The sequence below is a fragment of the Salvelinus alpinus genome, chromosome 14 (genome assembly GCF_045679555.1).
Source record: "Salvelinus alpinus chromosome 14, SLU_Salpinus.1, whole genome shotgun sequence".
Classification (NCBI taxonomy): Eukaryota; Metazoa; Chordata; class Actinopteri; order Salmoniformes; family Salmonidae; genus Salvelinus; species Salvelinus alpinus.
In genome coordinates, this window is record NC_092099.1 from 26737709 (window position 1) to 26745554 (window position 7846).

Below are 7846 nucleotides of genomic sequence, written 5' to 3' on the forward strand. Positions count from 1 at the left end.
AGTCACACTTTACACAGCACTGAAAATATTCTCTGGTAGTACATGGGCTTTCTGTCACAGACAATATGGAGTTTCTTAATAATATAGCCCTCTTTTTCACTTCCAGGTCCAAACTGACTTGCTGAAGCTGCTGGATACGGGCATCTTGAAAGGCTGTAGAGAAGGAAAAGTCAAATTGGGACTCTTCTGATACACATACACACACACCTACTGCCATACTCTGCCCTCTGCCATAGACTGACACACAAACACACACCCAACCATTTCGAAGTGGACCTCTTCTGCTCTCACACAAACACACACACCAAAGTTATTGTAGTAAACAAAAACTGAAGCAAAAATTGGGGAAACAATTGCAAAACAAACTGCAAAACAAACTAAAAGAAAATGTTAAAAAAATAACAGTTATTTATGTTTAGTTTAAGTTTTTTATTCTGAAGTTTGAGCAAAAATCTAATGTTTTTTTTGTTGACGTTTAGTTTTGATTTACATTTGGTTGAGATGTCAACTAAAGTGATTTCAACGTGAAATCAATAACAAATGTCACCATGTCATTGGATTTCAGTAAATGTTGGTGAAAAAATATGAAATGCCCTTACGCTAATTCCATTTTGCAAATCCAATCAGTTTTCACCTTAATTCAACGTCATTAGATTGATTTTTGGGGTTGAAATGACGTGGAAACAATGCTGATTCAACCAGTTTTTGCCTACTAGGTAGCATGTGCATCACTATCACCAGCTACTGTATCACTAGCTAACAGGGAAGAAATCCCAGGGCGAGTGAGGAGCGTGACTGGGCCAAGCTAGAACGTCTTGTGAAGTTGCTGGAGCCATTCGCAATCCCCATGACCAACTTCAAACTGTCTGATGTGGTGCCGTGTCTTCTCAACCTTGAGGCACACTTGCAGTCAACTACTCTTGCAAAACAGTTGGCACAGGTCCTCCTGAAGTCACTGTTTGAGCTCTTTGCATGCATACTGAATCCTCTTGCAGCCAACTTCGATCCAACCCCTGCAGCAGCTTGCCATATGGACCCAAATGCGTCTCTGGCACTACGCTCAACAGAGATGGAGCCACTGATGAGGGAAGCGGAGTCATTTGTACTTCAACAAATCGGAGAGTACAGCTGTGGAGCAGCAGGACCCCAGGAAAAGGAAAAGGGGGATACCTAGTCAGTCAATTAAATGCATTCAACTGAAATGTGTCTTCACATTTAACCCAACCCCTCTGAATCAGAGGGGAGCTGGGGGCTGCCTTAATTGACATCCACGTCATCGAAGATGCCAGCACGATGAATCCAGTGAATATCTCGACCACAGTTCTTCAGAAATATAGCCTCGCATCAAAGATTGTGTCTGAGGTCACTGTCCAGCTGGAGGGTCAACCTGGCAGGGCATTAAGTGCCCGGTGTGAGCTGCGGAAATACCTGAAGGAGGTAAGGGGGGGGGGCATGTTTACAGAGTCACCTCTCCAGTTCTGGCAGACAAGGATGGCTCTTTATCCAAAGCTGTGCCCTGTGGAGCTGGATCTGGTTTCTTCCCTTGCACCCCAAGTGTTCGTGGAGAAAATATTCTCTGTCTGTGGACAACTGTCATCCGGCTTGAGAACCCCAACATCCACCTCTCTGGAACACAGAGTCTTATTGAAGATAAACCAGAAGATCTTGTTTGGTTGAACAGAAACAATCACACACATACAAGCTGGCTGGCTGTGAACTGATAGATCTGTGAATAAGTGTTGTATTGCTTATGTTTCTTCTGTTGTTGCATCTATTATTAACCTTATTTGAAGGGGTTAGTCAGTGATACTTGTTTAATATTACATAAACATAATATGTCAAATTTGCCATGACTTAATTTGTAGTTTTTTTCCTCTCTTTCTGTCAGATAAAGGGAAAGGTACTTGATTCTTCTTACATCTAAAAGAAAGGACTGGATTGGTTTAAACATGAGTATTTCTCCCGAGTGGCGCAGCGGTCTAAGGTACTGCATCTCAATGCAAGATGTGTCACTACAGTCCCTGGTTCTAATCAAGGCTGTATCACATCCGGCCGTGATTGGGAGTCCCATAGGGTGGCGCACAATTGGCCTAGTGTTGTCTGGGTTTGGCCGGGGTAGACCGTCATTGTAAATAAGAATTTGTTTGTAACTGACTTGCCTAGATAAATTAAGGTTACACATCCTTCCACCATATTTCTTGCACCAGTCTAGGTGCTTATCCTTCAAATCCAAGTCACGTTAGGATTGTTTTATAATTAAACCTAAATCCTGGCTACAGAGTTGTATGGAGTCCTGTAGTGTCTATCCAGTTCTATGGTCCTGGCCCAGAACTGTATGTATTACTGCCCCCTAGTGGCTTGAAGTGACATCCCAAAACCCCAAAAAACTATAGGCACATAATGGCTCCTAGCCTCCCACGCATTCTGTCCCCAACACTAGAACTGAAACTAAATAATATAAAAACAAAATAGAAATGTTTTTATCAAACTGAAACTAAAAACGAGCAAATCAAGTCTGAACTAACTGTAACTAAACTGAATTTCCAATAAAAATCTAAAAATGAATAGAAATAAAAACAAATATTAAATCACAAACCTATAATAACCTTGACACACACACACACACACACACACACACACACACACACACACACACACACACACACACACACACACACACACACACACACACACACACACACACACACACACACACACACACACACACACACACACACACACACACACACACACACACACACACACACACACACACACACACACAACAAACTTAAGTGGCGCTTCTCAATCCAATCTCCAGAGACTGCTGGACACTTCAACCCTCTTCCCTATCCTGTTCTTACCTTCTCGGTGTGACACTTTTGATGTTATTTTTATATTTTAAGTGACCATGTAACATGTCTGATATTGTTTATACAGTGTTGTAGTTCAACACCTCCACCCCTCCTGTGGGATGGTCTGAATATAGACATTCTAAATGGAACCAGATTCTATCTGTTTGGTCACCCACACCACCGGGAAGCCCATCCCACTGAGTCTGAGTTGTTTCACCCAGTAGGAAGTCGGATTTATCATAACATCCTGTGTGTGAAGTTGTTCTACAACGAGGCAGGCACAGACACAGTCAACTGGTCAGAAGGGGAACTAATTGTAAGTTACCATCTAAAATAAACCTTAAGTATTTTAGCTTGATGATCTGTTAGACTGTAAAACATCTGTATGTAGGACTGAAGCGCAAAGGAAGAACTGAGAGAAGAACAGTAGAAAAAGAATGAGAAAGAAGAGACGGAAAGAGGAAGAAGAGCTGATGATTCTGGTTAAGGATTTCTCCCAGTAGCCTGCTGGGAAAAATCTCTTGGTAGGGAGGGGAGCGAGAACAAGGGAGAGGAACAAAGAAATAAGACTGTGTTAAAGAAGACCGGAAGAGAAGAGAGACAAGACTCACATTTCTTGCTTGTTCCCTGGTTGTCTGACCCATCCGTGCTCCTCTCCCTGCCACAGCTGGAGCTCTCTGTCATGGGAAAGTCGAAGGCCAATGCTGGGCTCCTGGCCCGGAGGCCTGACAACTCGGCTTTCAAACATCAGAGAGTGCCTGTCTGGTCCCCAATGCTCACTGCTCACACCGTCCTGCCTTTCTTTTACTGTATGGCCACTGTGTGAAACTGGGAGTGTGCCTACTTGTCACCTTGCAGAACACACATGAACTGAATGTGAGTAATCAATCCCTTCAAATGAATCAAATCTTTTTGCCTTTTTTTCTCTACTTCCACCGATGACACACACACACACACACACCCACACACCCACACACACACACACACACACACACACACACACACACACACACACACACACACACACACACACACACATAATCACTTGAAATGGAGCAGGTAACACCCTCCACAATGCATATCTTATCTAACCATGAACACAGAGATGGAGAGGTAGAGAGAGACAATAAGAAGAGTTTAAGGGTATCCTGAGAATGAGTACCGTATAACAGGAGGAGTGGCGGTGGAGAACAAACATGTATCTAAAGTTCTTATGGGTTTTAATGTTTGCTATCTATTTCTGTCACTCCCTCTCTCACCATCTCTTCTTCTCTCTCTCCACAGGTGGACTACACACACGCAGGGTCATGTGATACGTGTTTTGAGACCACAAGCTGTTGAGCCAAATCTAAGTCCTTTGAGAAGCACAGTGATTATGTTTCCTATTTCCTGTCCCAGAGAAATGTGTTCTTCTTCTATGGGCTGATCAACATCCACCGGAACATACATGTACTCCAGGGACGATGGACAGATGGTCGGGAGAAAATAAAAACCTGAAGGTAGCTACTGTTTCTATCTACTTCTATCTATCATCCCTGTCTGTCTGCCTCTATCCAACTTTATGCTGGTTCATTCTGAGCTTTTACAACTTCTTCCCTGTCAAACTCTTCCTGTCTGTCTGCTCTACATAACCCCAGCACCTACTGTGAGCCCTTCATAAAGGAAAAGAATGGACTCCCTATCGCCCCCTGCTGGGCCATGGCCAACAGCATGTTCAACGGTATTACACCATTACCCACACTATGTTCTGAGTCTCTGCTAATGATGTGACAGCATTATAGGATTTTGGGGGAAAACACATTTTAATATCCAGTGATATGATCAAATCAATCTGACACGAGACCTGGTTTTGATTAATTTATTGACTGACTGATTTCTTGATGTGTTTTGTTTGTTTGTCCCAGACTCCTTCACTCTGACGTACCACTCAGGAGAGGAGGGTGCAGTGGTCCATGTTCATCGGTTCAGGAAGGGCATCACCTGGTACACCATCAAGTTCCGCAACCCACTGGATGAGAACAAGACACTAACGTTAGCACATGTGATTGAAGGTGTGTCTCACAATACACCCACACAGTGTGTTCATGGCCATCTCTATTATTAGTAGTCATGGTGTAATACCACATTCTTATTTAATATTAATAGACATATGTATCGCTGCTCCCTCTTACTTAACTTTCCAAATGTTGTCTATGTGTTGTCAGGCACGGTCCGGCCTCTGTACTGGTAGAAGCCAGTGTATGACCTGGACCCCTGGGACCACAACAACGGCTTCATCAACGAGGACTTGATAGTGTGGATGAGGGAGGCTGCCTTCCCCAATTTCAAGAAGCTCTACGGGGTCCCGCGCTAGAGAACCCTTCACTGAAGGGCTGCCGACTGGGAACTAATGCATCCATATCTCCTACAGTAGCCATTATTATTCATCTGCTTATTAATGCTTTATTCTACCAGATTGATCATTTTGAGATTTGAATCAATTGAATTAAAACGGTTTACAATTGGCAGATTACTATTTCCGACCCTGAGACGGATTGGGGTTAGCTAGTTTCTCATTGGGTGGAAGTGAAATAGTAGGTTGTGGCTTGAAATGTTGGATTTCTTTATTTGGTCAGTTATAAAAACAATGTGGGCCACAGCACATGAAGCCCCCCGTTAGAATTTGCAGTGGATTCCTTCTAGGGCGGAAAGGAAGTGGTACTGTCCACAGTCAGCTGGTTCGGGAGTCAGAACAACTTCCTGCCCGTAGCCTACCTGATCACTGGCTGTCTCATCCTGCTCCTCGCTGTCATCCTCACTGCCATTTGGTGGAATTTTGGTAAGAACAGACGGAACATGGAGGAGTGATGTAAAAGGACCAATGTGAAAAGGGGTGAGGAAGAAAATAAATATTGAGTGAATCATGAGAAAGAGAAGTCTAATATTTCATTCTAAATACTGTGAATGTGACGAATTGATTTACTGAAATGGTCAATGATCCAAATGCACGTAGTTCACATTTGAGATGTGGTTAGCATTTGATCATCATGAATGCTTGTGCTTGGTTTAATTTCCCTACATCGCCATGTGGTGGCAGTAGTGGTGTTAAAATGAAATGAGGTGGGATACATTTGGAAATTGTTTTCAGATATTACAGTGCATTCGGGAAATATTCAGACATTTTATTACTTTACAGTCTTATTCTAAAATTGATTAAATATTTTCCCCCCTCATCTACACACAATAACCCATAATGACAAAGCGAAAACCGTTTTAAAATTTTTGCCAATTTATTACAAATAAAAAACATAACTTATTTACATGAGTATTTAGACCCTATGCTATGAGACTCGAAATTGAGTTCAGGTAAATCCTGTTCCATTGATCATCCTTGAGATGTTTCTACAGCTTGATTGGAGTCCACCTGTGGTAAATTCAATAGTTTGGACATGATTTGGAAAGGCACACACCGGTCTTTATAAGGTCCCACAGTCGACAGTGCATGTCAGAGCAAAAACCAAGTCGAGGTCGAAGAAATTGTCCGTAGAGCTTAGAGGCAGGATTGTGTCGAGGCACAGATCTGGGAAAGGGTACCAAAACATTTCTGCAGCATTGAAGATCCCCAAGAACAAACACAGTGGCCTCCGTCATTCTTAAATGGAAGAAGTTTTAAACCAAGACTCTTCCTAGAGCTGGCCGCCCAGACAAACTGAGCAATCGTGGGAAAAAGGGCCTTGGTCAGGGAGTTGACCAAGAACCCAATGATCACTCTGATAGAGCTCCAGAGTTTATTTAACTAGGCAAGTCAGTTAAGAACAAATTCTTACTTACAATGACGGCCTACTCCAGCCAAATCCGGACAATGCTGGGCCGCTCTGGAGTTCCTCTGTAGACATTGCAGAACCTTCCAGAAGGACAACAATCATACCCAAGAACTCAAGGTTGTAATCCCTGCCAAAGGTGCTTCAACAAAGTACTAAAGAGTCTGAATACTTATGTAAATGTAATATTTCTGTTTTTGCACAAATAAAAAAAATACTGTTTTTGCTTTAGAATAAGGCTGTAATGTAACAAATTTTGGAAAAATTCAAGGGGTCTGAATACTTTCTGAATGCACTGTATAATTTACACCAGTGCTTGAATATCTATTAAGAAATTATCTTCAAGAAATTGATATGAAGTAATGTGAAATATGAAGGAATCATTTAAGATGACATTTTTTACTGTCGACCGTATGAATGTTGTGAATTAACATTTTGGTAAAAAACACTACTTATTTTTAAAGTCTTTATTTCTCTTTGTTCAGTCTGTGAACTCACAGAAACACACACACTGACCTAGGGCCATCCTTCCCTACTGATGTCCTAACCCTTAACAACACACAAGTTAAACTGGTCCAGGATCAGATTTGGTGTTCAGGACAGGGAGTGAGCTGACAAATTATCTCCTCACATCCATTACTACAGACATGTCTAATCAAACACAGATACAGTACACTCATAGGGACAGACATACAGACATAGCTAGCTTCACACAGATGCTCTCTTTAGGACAGCCATACAAAGATAGACACACCGATACAAAGGTTCAACAGACACAGCTACTCGCACAAAGACACTAAGGAAAGTCATCACGTACACACACACAAAACACAGCAATCACAGTAGAGACAATCAATGTCCAAGAAATACACACAGGAGAGTAATTCAGACACAGATGCACATTCACACGCATACTGTATATTGGAATTTGAAGTATTTCTGTACATATTGACTTCAGTATGCTGACCGGTCACTAGTGATAATGTTCCCTCTCCGGACCATCTTTGACATGATCCATGACCTACACACAGCTCTTTAAGGCTGACGCGGTAACCTAGACCAGGGTTTCCCCAAACTTGGTCCCAAACTCACCATCAAGCTTTGATTATTTGAACCCGCTGTGTGGTGCTAGGGGACAAAAACAAAACTTGCACCCAGGGTGGGCCCCGGGACAGAGTTTGGCTGGAGTGG

General features: G+C 42.5%; 1 pseudogene; it reads left to right on the top strand.

Annotated features, from left to right (window-relative positions):
- The first annotated feature begins 3394 nt into the window (after positions 1 to 3394).
- On the top strand, positions 3395 to 5765 carry LOC139538671 (cell cycle control protein 50A-like; annotated as a pseudogene).
- The last annotated feature ends 2081 nt before the right edge of the window (positions 5766 to 7846 follow it).